The sequence below is a fragment of the Pinus tabuliformis genome, chromosome 5_2 (genome assembly GCF_031772625.1).
Source record: "Pinus tabuliformis cultivar Carrire ecotype Pingquan chromosome 5_2, CPIR1, whole genome shotgun sequence".
Lineage (NCBI taxonomy): Eukaryota > Viridiplantae > Streptophyta > Pinopsida > Pinales > Pinaceae > Pinus > Pinus tabuliformis.
In genome coordinates, this window is record NC_142306.1 from 1,064,148,685 (window position 1) to 1,064,171,244 (window position 22,560).

The following is a 22,560-nucleotide window of genomic DNA, read 5'->3' on the forward strand; positions in this document are numbered from 1 at the left end:
GACTCTCTTATGACTAAGATTTCTTATGCATGCGCTGGGCCGTCTGGTCGTTGAGTGGCGTGTTTGACCCACTGTGCATTTTTTACGATTTCCAAGCGTGCTGAGAAAACGTTCCATTCCATTCAAAACTATTCAAAACTAATTTGGCAATATAAATATGGTAATAATTTTGGGCCTTCGCTTGTTTACATATGATTAGGGATCTGAAATATGGGCTTGGCGAATCAACTCATTAACAAGCAAGAGAGTTGGGGAAATGAGGTGGAAAGGAACACTAAAGTGTAGTCGATTAGACTCGAGTATTTGATTATGTTGGCATGTCTGTAAAAATGTGAGGTGAGGTTTTGTATTCAATTAATTGAATTTTCAGCCTTCACTGCGTTGTTGCCCCAAAATATCTTTTACATTTCAAGCAAACTGAGCTCTTTCGACGAGTGTTGATTTAAATGGCCACCGATTCATTTTTTGCAATAAAATTGTCATTTATGCAGATTGTGGATTGAGTTTTGGATTTTGAGAAGGCAACTGGATTCGAATGTGGACTTTAATAATTAGGTATTCAGCTAGGTAAGATTTAAGCTCAGCATTGAGAATTTAAGAAAGAAGCGCTACCACTTTTGCTTTGACTCACTAACTCAGCTCGCAGTGACTCATATTGGTAATTAGAGACGAAATAAGGAGAGAACACAAATCCTTAAACCTTGGCTCTCTCACTTACTTATATCCTTGGCTTAGCCCTAGTTACCGAAATGAGAAAGTGAAATACCTTCAAGATGAGTTAGCCAGGTCACCATTAAGGCTGATAGCTATCAATGTCTTCTCTAATTAATAGCTTCACAAAATCTGCATGCAATCATCAAATCACTCAAATCGTGTCACAAAATCTACATGCTCAAATCGCTCAAATTGTGGTTGTAGGTTAGATGGATTCATGCCACTATTTTATACGTTATAAGGGTAAGAGTGATTGCACAACATTATGGTATATGCTAGCAAAGAGATAGTAGTCGGGTATCGAGGAAAGAACGATGTGAAAGAGTCGAGATGGAATAGGTTGGGATAGTTACGAGCTCGAAGGTGTTGAGTTCATCGAATGGGGCAAATGGTTTGCCAAAATCTGGCCTCACGAAGGATTGAGTCCTCCTATTAGCTCATTTCGAATCGATCCGGTTCCAACACGCATAGTTCCTCCTCTGTCTTGCTCCTATAAGGGAGCAAGATTAATATATAGAACTTGAACGATTATTAAAATGAATACAACCTCTTTGTTTTCTACATCAAAATCAAAGCCTGGATCTACAGATCACAGACTGTATCTCCCCGTCTCTCTCAGTTCTCTTTCAGTGCTATTTTCTTAGGCCAGCTTCAGCTAGTACTGCACTGATCTCAAGGAGGTTCGAAACCCCGATTACTTTTGCTTACTTATAATCTTGAATATTATCGATAGGAACCCTTTATTTGAAGTTTATTTTGATTTTAAAACACTTTTATCGAGTCCCCATTTTCTGTTTTAAAGTTTCCCTGCCTTTAGTTACGACTTGGATGATCTTCGTTGGTTGTGTTCAACACGGTTGGAGCTACGAAGATGGTTCCATGTCTGGTCACCAACGAAGGTTCAATTTTCCACAGACATGATTAAATCGTTGGGGTTGGAGCAAGTGCATGATTTTGATGGAAGAGCTCCTTTTGTCTCGGCACTTTTGTCAAAGGAAAGTGTTTGTGTTTATTAGTTCTCCCTGTGAGGTTACTGTGCATTGCCTCTCGAGTTTAAAGAAAGTAATTGAAACAAGAAATTCATGGTGTGAGACCCTTTAGCCATAGATCGTAATGGCAATCTACGAGGCAGTCATATTGCTACTTTTGTTGGATTGCATCCAATAATGGTGGACTAGAGTGCTAGAAGGGTGTGTTATCTATGTAAACAACCAGGTTAAAAGATGACAGGTTTTTCCTAGACCAGAACCCTTTTGAGAGAGTTTTAACGAGACCGATTTCAATAACACCGGGGCCAACCATATTTAGATATTGAATTGTTTATATGAATAATTGGATTGTTTGAAGAAATGATCCCAACACATATGCAGAGAAGTTTTAACACAATTATCAAATCACTAAACTACAGATTTAATTTTTAAATTTGAAATCGAAAATAAAGAATTTCTTAAAAAATGATTTTGATTTCTTATAATGCTTGTAGTTTTAATGATTTGTGCAAATTCCTAGCAAGAGATTTTTATTTAATTTTCAAAATAAATCAAGAGATTTTCTGATCTGTTTCATCGCTCGAAGTGCAGGAAGAGAGCATACTAACCTATTGATTTGTTTTTATTTTTATTTTTGTAGGTTAGCGTGGATGAAGTGGCTCTTACCTAAATTTATTCATGAGAAATGTGGATGATTTTTTTATTTTTTTTGAAAACAAGACTAAAGGAAAACTCTATGAGATCTCATTTTATTTTTTTAATCTATTATACCTTTAACTTGAAATATATATTTTTTTTATTTCCTAACTAAAAGAATGCTTCTAGTGAAGCCATATACAAACTAAAAATTAAAAAAAGCTCACATCTAGATTTAAAGTTTTTACCTAATTATTTGCAAGCATGTGAGTAACCTATCTTATTCTTGGAGTTGGTGCAAGGTTCTTTTGAAACCAATCTTCAATATTGTTCTTGCTCTCGAAGAAGTACCTGTTCAACATTTTTAGTTTTCTCATCCATAAATGGATTATTAAGAAATGGGGGGTTTAAAAATTGCATTTGAAACTAACTAAGTACGAAAAAATAAAAAAGCTCAAACTTGAACTCCTTTATGAAGATCCTGCTGTCACCAGGTTTCACAAGTTAGTCCATAAAAAGAAATTGCAATAAAAATAACTTCCTAAGTCTATCTCCAAATCATCCTCCCCAACAACAGTGACAAAATATTGGGTCAAAAATGCAGATGCAAATTAGAGTTTCATTTACTGTCAACCCGGGTAAGTAAAACTTCGAGGATTGTCTAATATATGGACTCGGAGACAAACTAAACTAAGCTAGGTGATGAAATGCCAAAGCTCCCTTACAGGAGGTTTTTTTTTTCATTGGGATCTCCATCATCTATTTAGTAATTTAACAAAATGAAATCTAAAAATTAAAAGACATTGTGACAAGTGTAAGAAATATTTTTTCTCCCTTACAGGAGACTCTTCATTAATATTTCTAATCAACTATTTAAAATAATGAAATTGAAGCTCTTAAACATAATTCTCATTGATTGCATGAAATATTAAAGCTCTCTTACAAGAGACTATTCATTTATATCTCAAGCATATAAATCAGAAACTTAAACTAATGATATCAAACATTAAATAACAAATCAGATTCATTGAAGGAAACGTTAATACTTTATTACAAAAGGTCATTCATTAATATTTCAAACATATGAACCTAATAATTTAATCTTATGAAATTCACAAACAACATAAAATAAAAGTGTACCAAAACAAAAGTGTACTTGCTAGGCAATGGGGATCCTTCCAAGGATTCAAAAGCACACCAAAAGAGAAGTCAAATGTAGATGATCAAAGAAGCTCCATTTTATTCATCATGATTTTCAAAGTACAATGGCTATAAGCTCATATGATCCAAACCAAAACTATTCTAAATTCTATCTAGATTAACATTACTAGGTTACAATGAAGGACTAGGTTCTAAGATTCTAAAAATTAATATTACAAATGAAGGAGATAACACTCCTATTTATACAAAAGCTATGATAACAAACTCATAAATGTAGATCCATTATTCCCTTCTTTGATCCACATATTTCTCAACCAATGGTGACACATAACCCTATCCTCCATGATCTCCTCTATGACGTCCATGATCTTCTCCATGAGGTCCATGATCTCCTCAAATTCGAATTCGAACATAGAGTGCCACATAAAGATGCCTTGGAAGCTTCTTTTGTACCTACACAAGTCAAATTTCTCATTCCAATTGTTAGGTATAAGTATAAGGATATTATTTTCTAAAGTTTATCCACAAATTCACTTAAGAATACTAAGAATTAATAATGTTATGGAAAACACAAGGGTAACCCATATAATGATGAAAGTGAAGTTTGATGTGATGACATGGTGGTGAAATAGAGGTGAGAAAATGTGTGAATGGAGTGAAAGTGGATGTATTTTAAGGATAATTCTTAGGCCCAACACACCGTCTACATTGAAAGGGAACCCCCTCGTAATCTAGAATCTACAACTGTGAGAAAGTTCTCCACTGTAATGTAATTTGCTCTTGGAGACCCCCTCTTGTATCCAGGTGAACCAAGATCCTCATGTACGCCATCATACCAGTGGATAAGTATGATTTTTCATGCTCCAGGTAGGAGCCCAAGGTGTTTCCAATGCGCCGAAAGATGTCTTCCAACCAAAATTGAAGGGGTAATCCAGGAAGACAGACCCATATTGGCCCGACTCCTATATGTTCTCTTTCCAGGTCAAAAAGTGGATTCCAGCAGCATAGGAGGACAGGGGCCTATTCAAAATGACAGAAGGAGGACATGACCCAATTCGTGTGCTCGGCTCTGGAAAAACGTAAAGCGAACCAACCTCTAACGAAAGTTTGGATGAAGGGAAAATCAGCCAGATGATGTCCCCAAACCTCTGATGTCCATAGCTTCATTCGTGTCACTGTATAGCTCCTACCCTGAATCCTTCCAACCAGGACTCGGTCTACTGTGTCCATTGAGTCTCCCCACTGAATATCCTCCCCAAGTCGTATGATGATGTCCTTGGCCTTAGATTTGAAACACTTGTATTTCTTGCTCGAACGAGGTTCAGCTTTAGAGGAGTCTTGCCGATCCCCGCGCAGAGAAAAGTTTGTATGAGGATTCTCAAGGATATGGTGCGAGCCAGAGGGGAAGGTGTCTGAGAGAGGAGGAATGTTGGTGTAGTAGCCAGAAGGGGGAGCACATGTAAGAGGTAGGAGTGGATACCCCTGTACTTCATTCGAGGGATTTCCGGGAAGAGGGTTTTGGGATCCGGCAGATGGAGGGGGAGGAGGATAACCTGAGGTGACGGCCGCTGGATTAGGGTTAATGCATCCAGTTGTGAAATTAAGTGAGGATGGAGATGGGGGGGGAGAGTGCCGACTAGGGGGGGTGCTCAGGAAAGGTCACTGTCGAACTGGAGGGCCCCGAGATTGAGCGAAGGCCTGCAACAGTGTCCGGTAAATCACAACAATAGGGGAGCAGTCCTTTCGAGGATGTATGTGGAGTCAGCTAGATGTTGACACCTTCTAATGGGTCCTTCGAGTAATCGACGATATCCAAGTCCATAGTTTCTTCTGGAGTATCCTTCGCCAGCTCCCTCCGAAAAGAGTGAGTAATCATCGCAACATACCTAGGTCAGGTAGAGTAGGCAGGTAATTCAGAAATGGATTCATGGAGCTGAGGTTAAAATGAGACCATTTACGGGGATGAAGATGGTGTTACGGTGACCGGAACGACATCAGGTAGTTGGGTCAAGGTAATTGCCTCTGTAGGGAATGAGCAGACAAAACTACAAAATCCCTAACCCTTTTCATGCAGGCTCTAAAGCTCCATCGCCAATTCTCCCTATTTGATGTAGTTTTAAATTAGAATAAAATTTTATTTTTAAATGTGTGAGAACATTAATTTGAAGTTTTTACTTTCCTTCGAGTGTTTGAGAGTTGAATGTTAGGAAATATAAAAGACTAGTTTTAACTCTTGTTGGCTTGCATCTCGAGACTTAGACGTAGTGATTATATTTGCTTTTGTTGGGTTGTTTATTTTCCTTAAGTTCATAATTGCTTGAATTAGAATTAGTTTTTTTTAAGATTGAAATTAGAATAATCTTGATATTGAACGTGTGGAGTTTTGCCGTTACACCAAAACCCGCAGGTTGCAGGTGTTGGTAAACATTATAAGCCAGTAACTAGGATCCCCAGGGTGGAAATTACGGATTCTATAGAGGTGCGGTGATTCTTCCAACACCCCCCCTCAAACGCAACTTGGGGGAATCGAACCTGGGTCCAAGCTCTGATACCATGGGAAGACCTGTCACCATATTTTCTTTACATAGATGCTGAAGGGAGCGATAGTTTAAGTGACCAAATCGCTCATGCCAAAGTTTGCTCACTTCATCATTATGAGCAACAAATACTGAGTGAAGATTTGATGACCCAAAGTTGTGAAACTTATACAACCTTGTGGAATCATCAGCAAGACCAGTAGCTAGAATCTGTTTAGGATCTTTTAGATCCTTGATTACAACATCATGAGGTGAAAATTCAACAATTTTACCTTCACCTGAATGAGTTATCTGATAGACAGATAGAAGGTTGCAAGATAAAGTTGGAACACATAATACATCATTAAACTAACCATTGTCTAGATGAACAGTTCCAGTCCCTACAACATTAAGAGATCTATCATCACCAACATATATATTTTTGGTGTTACAATCATTTAAAGAAGAAAACATGGCTTGGTTTTTTGCCATGTGATAAGAGGCTCCAAAATCAATGAGCCACTCATGAGAATGAGAAGAAGAAGAAGATACATTTAATGCATAACCAGACTGAGATGATTGACAATGACATGCAGAAAGTGCCATTTCGGAAGTTGAAGTTGAAGTAGGCTCCACATGGATGTTATGTTTCTTCATTGCGGCTTCCAAGGCTTCCATCTTCTTAAAGCATTTAGATTCTAAGTGGCCATCTCGATTACAAAAGTTACAATGTCTATGAGTCTTCTTCCATTTGTTTTTATTGGTCTTATCATTTTGCTGAAATGATCTTTCATTTTGAGGCTGAGTTGGTTTAGGACCATTCTTTTGAGGATATGACTTCTTAGGATTCTTTGAATTTGGTTGTTGCTGGGCGGCTAACGCTTTCGTGGAAGAGTTTCCAAGATTAAGAAGACCAAGGTGTAAGAGTTTTTCTTGTTCTCTTATTAAGGAATCACAAAAGGAGTCAAAGGAAGGGGCCTTGTAGTCTTTTCCTTGAAAAATGAAAGCTTCCCTTGTAGAATGGAAAGTGGAAACAAATACAGAGTAGGCTGGTCCCAACTTAGTAAGGATGGAATAAATAAGGTTACCATCTTCTTTCTTAACTTTAACACCTTCCAAGAGATATCTAAGGGTCTTGAATTTGGACAAGAAATCTTCAATGCAAGAAACATTATTAGGATCCAAAGTAAGCAACTCATTTTCAAGTTGATGGGCTCTAATTTCATTTTTAATCCCAAAAACTTTAGCGAGTTTTTCTAATGCTTCATGAGGAGTCTCAAGTTCTGCAATGTGGAATCTAAGATCAGGAGAAATAGACATCCCTATCAAACCACGTGCTTGATCTTGTCTATTTTCCCATTTTGCAGCCCTGTCTTCATCTTTTGGTTTCTTCTCTTGGTCTGTGGCTATTCTGAAGAGACCTTTACTTCTAAGTAAATCTTCCATGTAGGCTACCCATTGGAAGTAGTTAGTGCTGTCGAGAATGACTTGGCATGGACTTTCCATTTTTTTTTTAAACTGAAGCTGAAGATGCTGAAAGTAAGTGTTCCAATGGATAGATCTCGAAAAAATAGGCGGTTTTAAAAAAAACGGCTCTGAAAAAGGCTTCTGGATGAAGAAGTTATGGCTTTTTGAAAAAAACTTGGTGACGTTGCCGGCAAAGTGCGCGAATGTGCGGGAATGAAAAAATCTGCCCCCACAAAATGGAGACTTGAACCCAAGACCTCTACTCTCTTAAAATAGCTTTGAACCAATTGATCTATACAAAAAATTTGAGAGAGAGAGAGAGAGAGAGAGGGGGGGGGGGGGGCTTGGTTTGCATGCTTGCCTTGAGAAAGCTTTTTTTCCCTACAAAACACAAAACACAAAACCCAACACGAATATGCAAAGAAAAATGAACCTTGCGGCTCGAAGTTAGCTTTAGCCAAAAAACTAGAAATTTAAAAAAAAAACCTCAAAGTTAGCTTTAGCCGAAAAACTAAATATTTTTCTCAATGTTTCTGATTTTCCGAGATCACACTAAGGTGCAGGGAAAAGAGCATACGCATGAGAAAAATCCTTCCTTTCCGTTTCTGATTTGCCCAGATCGCACAGAGTCGTAGGGAAAACAGCATACGCAGAAATGAAAGGTATAGATCCGGTTAAAAAAAAGGCTAAATAAACCGAAACCGAAATAAGCAGAGAGAAAATAACAGTAAACTGCAAAAAACACTGTATACCTCCCGATCTGAAAAATGACGCAGCTAGGGCTACCGGAAACCTTTTCGCGTGAAACGAAAGGGGTTCCTCACTGGAACAGATGCTCCGAATGCAACAGAGCAGTCCTCTCGGCCCGAAAGCAGTCAGAAACAGCAGATCTAGGAAACGACAGCCGCATGCAGTTCTACCGGCTTCAGATTTGGATCACCAACGGACGCGGCCCTCAAATAGCTCTGATACCATGTGGAGTTTTGCCGTTACACCAAAACCCGCAGGTTGCAGGTGTTGGTAAACATTATAAGCCAGTAACTAGGATCCCCAGGGTGGAAATTACGGATTCTATAGAGGTGCGGTGATTCTTCCAACAGAATGATAATTAGTTTTGTTTGATTTCATATTTCTAAATTTTATTGTTTGAATTGTAGTTAAGTTTTACTTGCATTGAGATTAAGTTTGATTGATTTACTTTACTTAGATTGAGATTAAAATTGTTTATTTGCATTATGTGCTTAATTAAGAAATAAGAATTTGATGTTAATTTAGGTTAGATGCTCTTATCCTGCATTACCTTGACTTGTGCCTCTAAGAATTACAACCCTGGATTGATAATTTAATGTTGGAATTATAATACATATAATTTCCCCAACAGGTGGTTAACTCCATGATCGGTGGTCGACTAAGGCAGTATACAACATTATTGGTGTTTCCCTTCTTGTACTTGATATTCAAATGGAATTGTTGCAGGTATGTGGACCACTTCTGATGGTGATCATTCTACAACTTCCCTTTCGTCTGTATGAACTACAGGGGTTGGTGGTCTATGTGGATGTTCGTTTCCTTTACCAAAATGTAATGTTTCCATTGTCGGCAGGTCTACACAATGGAATACATATCTTTGTCATAAGTGGGATACTTTTGGACTGTGTGTGAAAGTGTCTCACTGTGATATGCCATTGTATGCCCTTGTTGAGTACGGATTTCCCCAGTATCATAGTCAGAGGCATCTGTCTCGATCACAAATGGTTGTTGCAAGTCTGGTAATGTGAGCACTGGTGTAGAGTAGAGGCAATGTTTCAACTCTATGAATGCCTTCTGTTGAGATTTAGACCAAAATAATTTTTCTTCCACTCCTCCCTGGGTGACTTGACTCAAGGGCCAAGTGATATGAGAGACCCAACCACAAACCTGTGGTAGAAATTGGCAAGACACAGAAAGCTACAGAGATCTATCAGAGTGGTTGGGGCTGGCCAATCCTGAATGAATTTGATCTTGGTTAGATCCACATGCACCCATGTTTATCAATAGTGTATCCCAGATACTAAACCTGGGTCATGCCAAAAGTGCATTTATCCAAATTAACACATTTCTTGTGTTGCCACAATGTTTGGAGAACCTATCGGATGTGGTGGAGGTGATCTTCCCAACTTTGGTTGAATATCAGGATGTCATCTAAGTATACCACTACAAATGAGTTGGTGAATGGACATAAGATGTCATCCATTAGCCTCATGAAGGTTGCAGGAGAATTCATCAAACTGAAAGGCATAACCATCCATTCGAAAAAGCCCTCCTTGGCTTTGAAGGTAGTCTTACACACATCAGAGGGTTCTATTGGTACTTGGTGATATCTGGAATTCACGTCGTTCTTGCTGAAATATTTTTCCCACTTGATTTGGTCTAGAAGGTTATCAATCTGTGGGATCGGGTACCTATTCTAGACAATGATCTTGTTCAGCGCCTGATAGTCAATACAAAGTCTCCAAGTCCCATCCTTCTTCTGTACCAACACGATCCGGTTCCCACAAGGTGATGAACTCGGCCAGATATGAACTTTCTGCAGCAACTCCTGAATATTCCTCTTGATTTAATCATTCTCCAGAATAGAGCGCCAATAGATTGGTCCATTGGGAAATGACACACCTAGGGTCAGGTCGATGGAGTGCTTGACTTGACAGTGCGAAGGCACCCTTGTGGGGGAGGTGAAGATGTCTTCATACTCCTCCACAACCTTGTCGATATGTTGTTTTCATGCGGAGGGGCCCTATCTGGAGGTCATGGCCACTATATTCTTCTTTCCCTGAGGGTGTGTCATCAGGAAAAAAAATTTCTTAGTTTTGGAAATGAGCTTATTGCATTGTTTTTCTATAACCAAAGAGATGGAAGTAGGCGGTGCTGCCTCCTATACCTTGTACAACTTGTTTCCCAAGGTAACAATAATAGCATGAGGCCTTGAATCATACACATCATGTCACTTCCACAAGTATGGTTGGCCTAATAATACATCACAATAATCAAGAGGAGCAACGTCACATAATACCTCATCCGTGAAGGGCTTGATGTTGTATGGAAGGTGGCACTGCTAGTTGACACGAAGATCTCGTCCTTGGTGAAGCCACCCGATGGTGTACAGTTGTGGGTGTGTTGTGGTAGGTAAGCTCAGCCGCTTCATGACCTCTATTGAAATGAGGTTCTTTTGGCCCCCGCTATCGACAATGAACTATAGCGAGGAACCCTTTACCCACATCTGGCAGTGGAAGAGGTGCACCTCCTCCTCTAGATCTTCGGGTTCCTCCTTCTGGATCTTTGTGGTGGAAACGGTGGCGTTGGGCTCCTTATCAATAATATGCTTCCCGTTGTCATTCCCCTTGTCGAGTTCTGACTCAGAGTCAGAACATGCATCTGATTGAGAATCATTCATCTCAGCCACCAGTGACTGCTTGGCCCAACACTCACTTATGTTGTGAGTGGAGCTCTTATGGAACTCACACCACTTTCTTATGTCCTTCTTCGGCTTTGCGGTGTTGTTCTTTTCTTGCATCTTTGGTGGGTTATCCTGGGCTGCCCTGCCTTGGCTTTGTCCTTTGTTATGCAGTTTGGGGGCACCTTTCCCTTGCTTTTGATTCACAGATCCAAAGTCTCGCTTTTCCTTTTTAAGATTTTTATCAATCTTGACAACGTATCAGTATGTCGTGCCGAGCGAGGAGATGTCCAGAAGCTCCATCTCCTCCTAGATGTACTTTTGTAGGCAGACACAGTACTTGAGTACCAAATGTTTCTCAGAATCCTTGATACCCAACTTCATTCGAAGGGTATGAAAAGAATTGATAAACTCTAACACGTCTTGGTCCCTTCCTTGCTGCAGCGTGGTTCACTTTATGTATTTATTCTCATAGCTCCCGACAGGATAGTATTGTTCCTTGATGATGTCTCGGAACGAATTCCAAGTGGATGCAACTGAAAACGGTGAGGGTGTACTTTGATCCTTCTGCTCACAGTAGGTTTCCCACCAGTCCTTGATGTGGGGGGCGGATTTGAGATGAGAAAAAGTAATATTTTCCCGGCTAGAAAAATCATGAACATAAAAATATCCTTCTAGTAGATTTAACCATTTATCTACGATGTTTACATCTATTTGGCCCTCAAATATGGGAATGTCAAAGTTTACTTGTACCTTAAAAGGAGTGGTGCCTCCAGAGTGGCTACTGGATGTTGATGCACCGCTAGTGGGCAACCATTGAAGGATCTGGGAAAAGTTATCCATCATCACATTACTTTTTTTCTCGAGAGCTTCCTCGAGCAATATTTTGATAGGATCTCCTACTACCTCGTCTTTATTTTCTTCTCCCATGGGTTCCCATTGGGGTTTGCGAGCCTAATCTTGCAAAGGTTCAACCAGATCAATCCCTAACTCATTATACCCTGACCTCATTGGGGACATGCAAAGAAGGATCGAGAAAGAGTAGACTGCTTTGATACCACTGATCCAAATTTAAACAGGAACACAACAAATTACAGATGTAACCATAAACACAGAGATGTAGTAGAAATAAAACTTCATTTCATTAATATCAAATAATTGAAATATGCTTACATATAGAATGGAAAGAAACTAGGTCGGGCGATGGTAGCTTATATTTGAGAAGAAATGTGGCGGTTACATGCCTCTAAACTGTGTTACAATGAAGCTTGAATGCCTATTTATTATTGAGAAACAATGGAAAACCCTAAAAATCCAAAAACCTAACCCTTAGAGATGAAACGCCAAATATAGGCTCCGTTGGGGTAAATTGGTACATCAACTTCCCAGGGTTGTAAATTTGGCATACGATCTCAGTTTGACACACATGATACCTAGGTAGAAATATCTATCCTAAGAATACAACTTATAACAACAAATATTGGTTAAAAAATCATATTTGCCAAAGTTGATTTTCCAAAAAAACGTCTTTTAGGGCCTCAAAACAGCTCCAAAAGTTCAAGGCCTGAAAAACTAAATTGCCAAAAATAGTAAATTGTGCTACAATTAAGGAAACTAAAAAATTGAAAGAAACAATGGTGGGAGTCCAAGTGGAATAGGCGGGTGGCCACCAATATCCACCTGGATCAGGACCATTGGAGCAGACAGGTGGAACCGTGATCCTAGTAGAGGAGTGGAACCCTACCCAAGGGAATCTTAGGGGACAATGAGATTCCTTGGGGTGAATAATGTGACATTGTCAAAATTTGATGAATTGATAGTCGCGTTTGCACCATTCATTGCCAAGAATTCAATAGTGACATCAATTTCAGTAGTTGGGCTCTCCTTTTTCGGGTCATCTTCCGGATTGGAGGTATAAGGGTCATTTTTGTAAAGTTGCTTGTACTTGATTCCTTTGATGCCACTTAGTGAAAGAAGGCCTCTCGACTATTGAGCAAGGCCTAGAGACGAAGCCCACATTGGGTGAACTCTATAATCAAATTGAGTCTCTTTGGTCTTATGCTTACTTATGTTTTTCCACTTCTTTTCATATGGTTTATGTTTCATGGTTAATATGCTCTGTTATATGTAACTCTAAATGCATCCTTGAAGTTAAAAGATCTAGATCACCTGTGAAAATTGGATCTCCCTCACTTGCAATGATATTTGGTATTCCATGTAGCTTTTGGATTGCCTCCATGAATTCTTATGCCAAAATATTGAATTTAAAAGGATAAGAAAGAGAGAAAAAATGAGCATAAATTATCATTCGATATAACCCTGAGAGTTAGCTCAATTGGTTGAGTCCCCATCATTATTTTCTATTGAGAGGTCACGAGTTCAATTCTCTCGACACCCTCAAGGTCATGCTCCATGGTTGAGTTGGTAGGAAGTGATCCCTTTGGGTGGATTTTCCCGGTACAAATATTTCGTGGATTTAGTAGTCACTGATCTTCGGGGTCTATGAACCACATTGAAAAAAAAGTTTTCATTCGACATACCACTACCATAATGACACACTTTGCTTTAGATTTGGGTAAGACTGTAATAAAATCCATTGAAACTTATTCCCAATGCTGACTTGGTATGGCTAATGGCTAAAGGAGCCATGGGGTCTTAATATTATCTACTTTATGTTGTTGGAATACCACACATTCCACCACAAATTTTTGCACATATGCTTCAAGACCTAAAACAATTTATTTCTTGATCCGATGGTATTTCTTCAAGAACTCTGAATGTCCTCCTATAGGAGAAGTGTGTAATTTCAATAAGACCTTATGTTTGCGCTGAGAATTCTTACATAAGTATAATCAATCTTGATACCATAAACAATGTAAACTTTGAAACAAGCACTAATACTGTTACTCGTTTCGTAGAGATAGCAAAAAAGTGACCTGATTTTGAAAAGGGGCAATGCAAAACACACATATCTTTTTAGAGCATAATTTTTGGCACTTTATTTATTTTTATGTACATTACGTTTAGAATGTTAGTGATTTGCATGTTGATTTAAAAAAGTGGCAACTTTGCATCAGACCCTTTTTTTAAAAGACCTATTTTTTACTTTAAATTTTCTAATGTATGAAATGTGAATAATTATTTTCTAAATTTAACAACTTTTGAAGTGGTCTTCTTCTTCATATATATATATATGTGTGTGTGTGTGTGTGTGTGTATTTTTTTTGTAGTGAGGTTTTTTATTGTTTTGCATATTTAAAGAAGAAGGTCGATATTTTGAAGTTTCGATATTCTACATATTTATACATCGTTAATTAATTTTTCAATGCGCATGAAACAATTGTCTCTAAAAAACAATATTTTTTAACAATTCACATAAAAATAACCATTTTCAACATAAATATAACTAAAAAATTACACATTTTGATTATTTTTTGTAATTTTTTGCTAGAAATGACATGTCAAAATCACAATTTTTTATAGGAAAATTTTAACTAAAAATGGTTAAATAATAGTTTGTTTGTCTTTTTTTTTTTATGAATTTCATGTCAAAAAAAATTATAATCACTATTTTTTTCAAAAAATAATGATTAACATAAAAATTAATCCGAAAATCGCATAATACAAATATTGAACACATAAAAACATTAATTGAATGGTAATTGAACCCGAAATTGCAAGTAGGAAAATGCAATGCAATAATAAAACCCGGATAGGAGGATGATGGGATTCGATCGATGGGCGGACAGAACTGGTTCGACAAGGCCGTAACATGGCCTAAACGGGGTTTCTTCTTTGGTGTAATGGGGTTGCAGGTCGGCATCGGTCCTGCAGCCAGACTTGCCTCCATACCCCCCTTTCGAGCTTTGAGCCGGGGTGTTTTTACTTTTTATCTTCCTCCCGGTATTACCCTCCTCCTATCTCCGTAGGCGCTCTCTCAACCTGCTCCATTTCTATTTTCCCTGATCTGCCTTCCCCTCTTTGTTGCTCGATGCGAGGTATTTGTCACCGCGCCTAACCCCTTGCTATAGATGTAGGTCACTTTCCCCCCGTCGTTTTCCTCCCGAACGGTTATCTGCCGCCCCTCTATTCCCGCACCTGAACGGCACACCGGTTTCCTGACTGTCGACGATGGTCTCCGACGGTTACTTGGTTCCGTGGACACATTCTGTTCCAAGCAGCTGGCGATGGATCTTGACGAGGTGGACTACTCGGACTCTCCACTGGTAGATGGTTCCATCTGGCACTCCACGTTCTCGGCTTCTGGAGGTATGTATAGTGAAAGCCTGTCCGCTAGTTTTGAAGACCTCGCACAGTCATTGAATCCGACTCTTCCTGCCGCTTTCCAGTCTGCCGATCCCTCGACTTGGGCTCCTCTCTCTGTCCCATCACCAGCCTCCCTGGGGTTTCTAGCGGAGTGCCTCCACTCCTACCCCTTTGAAGCTGGTCCCTCAAATCTGCAGGCTCCTCATCCCCTCCCTCTGCAATCTAACGCTCCCCTTGAAGCCCCCCCCCCCCCTACAGCTCCCCTCCCCCTCTCCACGCCTCCTGCCACATCGGGCAGCTACAACCCCATTCCCCCCCCTCTCGGAGGATATCCCCCCCCCCTCTTGATCCCTCTCCCGTCTCCTCCAGTCAACACTCCTGCTGAACCAAGGGCATCAGCAAACCCTAGCCGTATGTCCTCCCGGCCCAAGAAGAAACTTCGCTGCTTTAAATCTAGACCAGAGGACATCATTCTGAGGCTCGAAGAAGACATTCAGTGGGGAGACGCGATGGACCTAGCGGACAGAGTACTTGTGGGACGCATCTGGGGCAGGAACTATTCAGCGGAGAAAATGAAGACCCGGGCAACAGAAATATGGGGACAATACTTGGCGGTAATCCCCTCGGTCCAAACGTTCGTGCGAGGCTAGTTCGCGTTGAGGTTCGTGAGGGCTGACCACACGAGCTGGGTACTCTCATCCTTCTGGCACTTTGAAAAAGCTCGAGTACTTCTTAAAAGATGGACGCCCCTCTTCGACCTAGAAATAGAACAAATTGGGGTTGGGCGTGTATGGGTTAGACTCCCGGGCTTGCCTCTTCAATACTGGTCCGAGGACATTTTCCGGAGAATTGGAAACTCACTGGGAACCTTCATGGAATCGAACAAATCCTACATTGTGACAGGGATGATGGCATATACCAGGATTCTAGTCCACCTTGACACGAGAGGAGGCCTGCAGGAACATATCACTATACAGTGGAAAAAATTTTCGAGGAAGCAGAAGCTTGACTATGAAGGGATTCCTTACCGATGTAGGAGATGTCATCAAGTGGGTCATCTCTACAAGGATTTCCCCCTTCTCAAAAAGGCCCAACAGGAATCCATATTGCAGGAACATCCTACTTCAGCAGAACCCCAAGCTCCTCAGGCCATGGTAGCACCAAGGGCGGAACACATCAGGACCTCAGACACAGTGGAGGTGCCGCTTGCTCCTTTGGCAAAAAAGCAGGGAAAAATCCCGATCAGGCCACCTTCTCCTCCTCTGACGCGCTCAAGGGCTGCAAAGGGCGTCGTTTTCTCATCGAGTATGTCTCTTCCCCCTATTAATTCTGATTCGCATCTTGATTCTTCTTATTTATCCCTGTCTTCCCATATGCCCCCTCCTGTCTGGATCCCCAGCCCTTCATCCCCTTCGGCACTTGACTTGGTGATGGGCTCCCGCCCACCCCTTCCCCCCTCAAAACCTCTCCACCTCTATGTGACCTTCCCTCTCCCTCAGCCGATGACTTTCCTCTCCTCCTGCCCCCTTTCCTCCGTCCAATCCCGTCCCCTCCCCTAGCCCTCCCCCTCGGTAAATTCCACTCCGAGGTACTCCACCCACTCTACTACTAAACAGAAAGAGTCAGACGCCATAGGTTTGGATTCTGCCCCCTCCATCCTCTCGCCCAAGCAAGGTAGAGGCCGACCCTCCAATATTCATAAGGCTAAAAATCAAGTTGGGGACAAAGTGATCCAGGGTAAACAACATACCATTGAAAGGGTTCTTAGAGCAAAGGACACCCTTCCCCCCTCCCTCCATGAAGCTCTTGTCCTTCAACTGTAGAGGGATGGCCAGTCCTGAGAAAAAGTTGACTCTGAAGCGACTCCTCCTTTTCGAGTCGGTTGATATTATCTTCCTGCAAGAAACCCTTTGTAATGTGGAATCAACCACTTCAACCCTAAGCTCTTGGTTGCACGATTGGTCTTTCCATGCTATCGATGTCTCGGGCCGCTCTGGAGGCATTGCAATTGGTTTCAAGAACCGTTCGATAAATCTGAAGAACATATGGGGTGGAGAGGGCTTTCTGGGAGCAGACATATACTCCAAGAAGCTAGAGGAAGAGCTAAGAATCTTTAATGTTTACGGACCATGTCAAAATCGGGAACTTTTTTGGAGAAAGCTCCTCAGCTCCCACCTTCTCCAAAATGGGAATTTAATTCTTGGGGGAGACTTAAATTTTTCCATGGGCTTCTCAGAATCCTGGGGCCATATGGCTCAGATTGACCCACTCTCTGATTTCTTTGAGCAACTGCTCGAGATCCACCAATGGATCGACATTCCCTCGGCCAAGATCCAACACACCTAGAGGAACAATCGGATAGGCGATCAAAGCTTGGACAGAAGATTGGATCGTTTTATCATCAAGGAGGCCTTTCACAACAGCCACCCAAGATCCAGACAATGGGTTGGTAGCGGAGGCTTGTCGGACCACAGGCCTATCTTTCTTGAAATTGGGGAAAAACTCCTGAAGCAAAAAGCTCCCTTCAAGTTCAACTCCGCATGGCTCCGGGACCCCTCCTACATCAAGCTCATATCCGACATCTGGAGAACACACCGTATCTCTGAGGAGGAGGATCCAGCAATTTGCTTTATAAAAAATCTCTCTGAACTAAAGGGACTATCCAAAGACTGGGCTCACGAAAAGAGGGAACAAGAAGACGTAATTATCTCCCAGGCAGAACAAGTAATTGCTAACCTTGAATTGCTGTCGGATGGCACTTTCAACTCTCAGGAACAGAAAGCCAGGTATGGATCCTTGATCAACCAGAGAACCCAAATCCTCAGAGACAGAGAGGCAAGCTGGAGATTAAGAAGCAGATCAATCTGGATTAGGGAAGGAGATGAAAACACAAAATTCTTCCACCGCTTTGCAAATGGATGGAAAATGATCAATACTATCTGGGAACTGCAAAATGACCAGGGACACCTAGTGAGCAACTCCAGAGAACTAGCCTCAATGGCCACCTCACACTTCAGGAACATCTATGAGTCCCCGGGAAGCCAACCTGTTAGACATTATGCGGGTTGCCGAGCTCTTTCCTAGGTTTGTGGATGAAGAGGATGCTGAAGATCTCATCAAGGAGGTCACATTAGGGGAGCTAGAAGCCACCATGCGAGGTTTCCAAAAAGAGAAGAGCCTGGGACCCGACGGTTGGACCATCGAATTCTACCTCACTTTCTTTGATCTTCTGGGTCAGGACCTCCTCATAGTTATCAACCATTGCAGCCGCTCAGGAAAGATCCCCTCAGCCATCAAAGCCACTTTCATAGCCCTCATCCCTAAGCCCGATAAGCTAGCCTCTTACAATGACTTCGGGCCTATCTATCTCTGTAACTGCATTTATAAGATCATGGCCAAAATTCTCGCAAATAGGCTAAAGCCCATCCTCTCGGCTCATATCTCCCCTGAACAGTTTGCATTCCTCCAGCATCGCCAAATCCATGAAGCTATTGGCACTGCACAAGAACTCCTCCACTCAATGCACAACAGGAGACTGAAAGGAATGATATTAAAGGTGGATCTCTCCAAAGCCTTCAACAAGGCAAGCCTGCTCTACATTCGAATTCTTCTTACACACCTGGGGTTTCCCTACTTGTACATCAAAATGATAATGAGCTGTATTACCGAATTGCAGTATAGCATCCTCCTAAATGGCTCCCCCACACCCTTCTTCACTGCAGAAATAGGTCTCAGGCAGGGATGCTCTTTATCTCCCCTACTCTTCCTGCTCATCATGGAAGGTCTAAGTCGATTGATAGGGACAGAACACAGGAGAGGTAGGATCTCTGGTATAAAGATAACGGAATTTGTCTCTCACTCACCTACTGTTTGTAGATGATGTGCTTATTTTCTTAAATGGCAGCCTGGCCGACTCCTCAGCCATGTACTATGTTTTTGATCTATTTCAGAAAGCTACAGGTATGATAATAAATATTCACAAATCCTCCCTCACAAAGATAGGTTGTACACAACATGAGGTTTTTTATATTCGACACCGTTTCCCCTTCCCACCACACCTGATGGAGGAAGGGCTGAAATATCTAGGATTCAGAATAAAACATGGAGGATACAAGATTGCTGACTGGAATTGGATTATTGCAAAGGTGGAAAAGCGATTAAATATCTGGTATAATAGATACCTATCTAGGGCTGGAAGACTCACCCTCATAAAATCTGTTCTGGAAGCAACCCCTGTTTACTGGATGTCTTTGGCCTGGATTCCAAGAGGGATCCTCGACAGACTACAAAAGATCTGCTGCAGACTCTTACGGAAAGGGAAAAAACAGGGAAACCTCTTTGCATGGGTTAAATGGGATACTATTGCTAGAACAAAGAAATGGGGAGGTTGGGGAATTAAAAGATTAGAGTTCTTTGCAAAAGCTTTGGCAGCAAAATTGGGATGGAAGCTCATCAACACACACAGCCTCTGGACAAAAGTGGTATATGAAAAATACATCGCTCCGGAAAACATATTCAGCTGGATCCGCAGGGAACACAGAGGGAGTGGAAGGCATTCCAATATATGGAAAGTTGTCCTTAATTCACTCCCACTCATCTGGGAAGGTCTAACATGGAGGATTCACCAGGGACAAGCTGTATGCTTAGGATCGGATCCCTGGATCGGGTGTGGGAACGCCCATCGCCTCCCTGCACCATTAATTGCCTATCTCTAGGATATGGGTGTCTCCCACGTAGGCCACATTGTAGACCAAGCAAGCACCACCCCTTTCCAACAAGCCTGGAACTCAGCCGATGATCTACACATTCCGGGTCAGTGGAGGCATGACTGGGAGATGTACATTGAAGCCCTCACTCAAGCCACATAAGGATAATTGAAGGAGAATATGAGATTGTATGGGCACTCGCAAAAAATGGAACCTATACCCCCAAGGAAGGATACGTAAAGATCATACAATCTGTTCAGCCTGTAAACGTCCAGCCCTGGTGGAAAGTGCTATGGAAACTCAAAGCGGCCCCCAGAACGCGTATGCTAATGTGGACCATACTGTTCAATAAAATTCCCACTGGCGCTAACTTAATGAGATGATCTTTCCATGGACCCTTCTGGTGTCATCTTTGCAGGTGCAATGAGGAAGACACAGATCATCTTTTCCTAACCTTCCTTATTGTCTCTGCTCAATGGTCCCTCATAACCTCATCCTCTCCATCCTTCAACAATTGGCAAGGTCAGAACACATCAGAAGCTTGGTTGTCTTGGCTAGAGAACCATAATGGTAGAGAAAGGAACCTACCTCTCCTCATGTGCTGGGCCATCTAGACGGCTAGGAACCGAGCTATTTTTTACCACAGAGACCCCATCTAGCCTACCATTAGATCCCAGGTCCTTGCCGATTATGAATTACTCCCGGAAGACCTCTCTCAGCCCTCCCACAGAACCATTATCCCTGAGCTCATTGACAAATCCTACCCATGGGCCTACTTTGATGGCTCGGCCCAAGCTGAAGGCTGCGGAGGAGGAGCCCTCCTCTACCTCATGGAGGGCCACTGCTTCCATATTCAGATGCACCTGGGAAGGGGCACAAATAATTATGCTGAATTGACCACCGCCAAACATCTTATAATTTTTCTCTTGAGAAAGGCTGCACAAAGCTACAACTATTTAGAGACTCAAAACTTGTCTGCAATTGGATAAATAGAACTTCGCAATGCTCTGCTTTTTCATTGAGACACATTCTGGATGAGACTCACAGGCTCACAGACTTATTTGAACATTTTTCTTGTCATCATATTTACAGGGAGTGCAACTCAAGGGCGGACCTCTTATCAAAACAGGCAGCGCAAAGGCAAGAAGAAGACTGGCTGATACAGGAAGAGTTGGATGGACTTTTCCATCAACACTATCACAGACCTTTTGTCGACCCGCGCTCTCTCCGGAGGACATAGTCATGAGGAAGCTCTTTTTTTCTATGTTTACAGAACTATACACAGACTGTATTTTTTATGATGCTTTTTTAGTACACAAACAAAACTAGAAGACAGCGGTTGTTGTAACTAGCGGAAATATTTTGATTTAACTACAGTACATCAGAACTATTTGGATGAACTGCAGATGATTATTCTTTTTTTGTGATCTCAAACAGCATGTCTCCCTGCATGGAGCACTTATTGTTACTTCAGTATTAATTTTGGTAAAAGACACAAAACTGAACTCCCTGCGTGGAGGAAAACTGTTTAACAACATCTGTAGAGGGATGTAGACAACTTTTTTTGCTACTATCTAGTGGAGGCGATTAGCCTCATCATGCATATGCCTTGGCATCTACAAAATGTAATTTCTTTTATCTAATAGAAGTTACGACTTTTTCTACGGGAAAAAAATTAATTGAATGTTTATTCTTCTCATAAAATGTCAAAGTCAAAACATTACAAGTATAACTAATTAATAGTTACAAAAAATGAGCTTTATTTCCAAGCATAACTTAAATTTAATCAACAATATCATGTAATCCAAACTCTTCATCCTCTAGAGTTTCATCATTGTCTTCTTCCACAATATTTTCTGCGTCATTTTCCTGTTCCAATGGATCTTTGATGTCTGCGAATCTCCCAATGTATGCCTTTCCAATCATTCCATGTAATGGTGGTTGAGGTTCCTTTGCCTTTTTTGCCACATGTGATTCACTAAAGTCCCCTTTCTTCAACCCAATTTATTGCATTGCATTTGGAAGAAATTGAAGATCATTAATTCTTTGCTGAATAAAATTGCGTTATACTGGAACTTTTTCAATGGAAATGTGATTTCTTCCTTTTTGAAGGCAACATGCTAGACTTGTTGTACCTAATTATCAAGCAAAAAATAAATAATGAAGTAAATTAGTACAATGACATATAAATTAAGAAAGAAGATATTGAAATTCAATTCCATATAAAAAAAACTTACATGATTTAGAAAATAAATCCAGAACCCAATCTCCTTCATTTGAACATATGTCTATAAGATAGGTAATCAATGATTGTGGTTTTTGATAAATTCTAACTATCTCTCCTTTTGCTTCTTTGACTTCATATGTTATTTTTCTCACAACATCATCATAAGCCAGTACTTGGCTACGACTCTTTTCATCTACCCGATTAAAAATCATAGACATATAGCTATCATCTTTTTCCCAACTATCAATATAAATGAATTCACATTCATTTATAAATGGTCGATCTTCAAGGTTAAGAAGATTTGACTTTTTCCAGTAACATGAAATACTAAAAGTTCAATTAACTTGTACATAAATCAATTTTTTAACATTAATCAAATATACATTTTCAACTTCTTACCATGTAACATGCATCCTTGAGTTTGTTTTCCCCTTGAAGCTTGAAAATA